General features: G+C 33.2%; 1 long non-coding RNA gene across 1 annotated transcript; it reads left to right on the top strand.

Annotated features, from left to right (window-relative positions):
* The first annotated feature begins 1024 nt into the window (after positions 1-1024).
* Positions 1025-3070, top strand: LOC107829410 (uncharacterized). Its single transcript, XR_001657923.2, has 2 exons — positions 1025-1635; positions 2764-3070. It is a non-coding gene; the product is annotated as an uncharacterized LOC107829410 (long non-coding RNA).

The raw sequence follows: 3070 nt of genomic DNA, 5'->3' as shown, positions 1-3070 counted from the left end.
AATGTACTTAGTTCAACCAGTTACTTATCAATAGATTTGGCTAGCAATAACGAAGGACATAACTTCAGAAGTAGACAAGGGAAAGCAGGGAAAATAATTAAAAAGATGCATATGGCCTTTCTGCAACTGCAGACAATACAGGTCTCACGCAAAATATGACTGATTTACCACAAAGTTTAATGAGAAAGACAAGAAGATAGTACCTTAATTCATTTAGTATTTTCCATTTTTAACTGATGTGGTGCTTCAACAAAAGAGTTTGTAACTCATTAATATGATCATCATGAGTAGTAAAACTACTTTCTGGGGAGAAATTTTGGAGGTTTGGAAGGTTCTCAATTCTCATGAACTGTAAACATGGGGAACTCCACGTCCTCAATTCCCTTGCAGACAGAGGCGGACGAAGTTTTACGCGACGGGGCACATTATTCTGTTCAACCAATGCCCCCTAAATGCTTTTAGTGTTCAGGGTGCTAACTGGTTTAAATTAATCATTTTCAAGGTATGTGTGTATATATATATATATATATATATATATATATATATATATATATATATATATATATATATATATATATATATATATATATATATACAGGATTTCGGCCGAAGTTTACGGGGTCCGGTGACCCCTCACCCGTACACATGGGTCCGCCTCTGGGTTTACTAATCAAAGGTACACACTGAGCTCGACTGTTGTCACGATCCCAATTTCACTCTATAGGATGTCGTGATTACGCCTAGTCTCTAAGATTAGGTAAGCCTAACACTTGCTAATTTAATAATAAATCTCTAACTAAATAACTAATAAGCATGAAACAGAAGTTTCTATAATAAGCCAACAATCCAATACTCACACTACAACAAATTAGACATTTAGCGGCAATTAATTAGCGGCAATTAATTAACGACAATAGCTTAATTGCCGCTAATTTATATTCTAGAGTCGCTAATTACCGGCAGTTAAACTTTAGCTGGTAAAAGAATACTTTCTAGTGACAAAATAAAAATATTAGTCCAGGAAGAGAAAAACTATCCTTTTCAAATTCAAGTTGTGTGGCCTCCAATTCTCTTTAGCTTCCCTCCAATTATTTATAGTCTCTACATTCCCCCAATTCAAATCTGAAGCCTACGATCTCTCTCTCTCTCTCTCCATTTCTCTTCCTCTGATCGGTGAGTGTCTCTTCAATTCAACTTAGTTATTCTTTGATCTACTTCTCGATTTTTCTATAACTGTACTTATTCGATTCAGCTAGCATTTTAGTTGAGTTTAGTGTAATATCAATCCGATCGATCTTATATATGTTTATACTTTATACTGTTACTGTATATATTGTCTTTGCTCGTTGTTTTAATTTTGATTTTTGCGATTTTTGTATTGGTTTTGGTGTTTTTACTCTACAATCTGAAGTTGTTCTCTCTGCTTTGTATTTCAAATCTCGGTAATCTCCATAGCTTCTGTAAGTTTAGCTCAATTTTGAACTTTCTCATACAATATGGAATCTCTGCTCTCTTCTCCATACATTATGAAATTTCTTATCGTTAGGGTTAGAAATTTTCCTTCGCAGATTCACACAAAACTTTCCCTTTCGTTATTCACCAGCAGTAGCCGGGCTCGGGCGTTAAAGTTTTGAGGTAAGAATGTGAATATCATGTGAATTTTTGTACTTCTCCATATACCGACTTTATTATTAAAAAGGAAAATTTATGTATCTAATTTGAAAAACACACTGATTTGATATTTGTTATATTACAACTTATTATATAAATGGAATTAGCCCGATAGGGAATAGTGTAATGTGCTCATGCCCTGTTCCTATGTTTTGTGATGTATTGTGTTTCATTTGATGAGTCTTTTAAAAGCTGTGTTATGTCCAAGTGTTTTTAATGAAAGACTAGTTTGTTGGATTGAAGGACCTCGTTAGTTGATGTTAGAATCGAATTAACCGGTGAGAAATTTTTGAGTTCAGACAGCTATTGAACAACTTAATTCTGTATTAAAATTCCTACAATTATGTTACTAGAACCTGTGCACTGATTCTTATTTAAAGCACTTGGCCTTTCTTATTTCCTTTACTTCTGATTGGCAGTAATAAATTGCAGCAGTTGAGTTTTAGTACCTGAGCTGATTGTACTTTATGTGATCGCTTATTTTATGTGATAAGTATTTATTGAAATTATAGGGAGACAGAAGGAGTAATAAAAGTAGGCTAATGTTGTGATATAGTATGCTGATGTTTGAATTGTTAAATTAAGCTTCACAATGAAATATGTATCCTTATATCCTATTTCCTTTCTTAGGCAGGTCTAGCCACACAAATTAAATCGGTAATTCTACTTTTGATTGTTTTAGGTATTAAACCATATAGTATATGTTTAAGTTGCCATTGTTTTACATAAAGGGCAAGAGAGGGGAGGGGAGGGGATCCATAGCAAACAGACACGACATTTAATGTCGATTGAAATAGAAAAAAAAACGTACGGACAAAATGAAATTATAAAATTCAATCCAACTTCAGCAATTTCTTTTTGCAAGGAAACAAACTGGAGCAACAGATTCCTAGACATATGCCTTATATATGCAGGCTTACAATTTGAGAGACATAATATCAAATATGACTCTGTTTTCTTATTTTTAGTTGTCTTCAAATGGTTATACGAATATTACTTTAATTCTTGCTATCTTCTTGGATTTGCTCTCGTATATGCTATAATATGTATTTTATCTGCAAAAAATTCTTATTGTATGATGGGGAAATGCAGGAACTTAAACAAGGAAATTTGACTCTAAGGTCACACAACGATAGCTGACAAGAGTATCACATTGTTAATAAAAGGAAGAGAAGATTGAGAATATCACATTGTTGATGAGAGACTCGGTTTCCAATTTGATGTTTAGTTGTCTTGTAAAAAAGGATACTACATTTCTTACAAGTCGATAACTAAGTTGGTGTATCGGCTTTGTTAGTTCTTGTTTCAAGTAAATGACATTGTTTTGAGTTTGATAATTCTTCTAGTTAGAAGGTATTGCTCTTGTGACTTTGTTTTTGAAGCTACAAAATAGTGTTTC

The sequence above is a fragment of the Nicotiana tabacum genome, chromosome 24 (genome assembly GCF_000715075.1).
Source record: "Nicotiana tabacum cultivar K326 chromosome 24, ASM71507v2, whole genome shotgun sequence".
In the NCBI taxonomy this organism is placed as follows: domain Eukaryota; kingdom Viridiplantae; phylum Streptophyta; class Magnoliopsida; order Solanales; family Solanaceae; genus Nicotiana; species Nicotiana tabacum.
The sequence above is the reverse complement of the archived record's forward strand: the minus strand, read 5'-3'. Positions and strand labels throughout refer to the sequence as shown.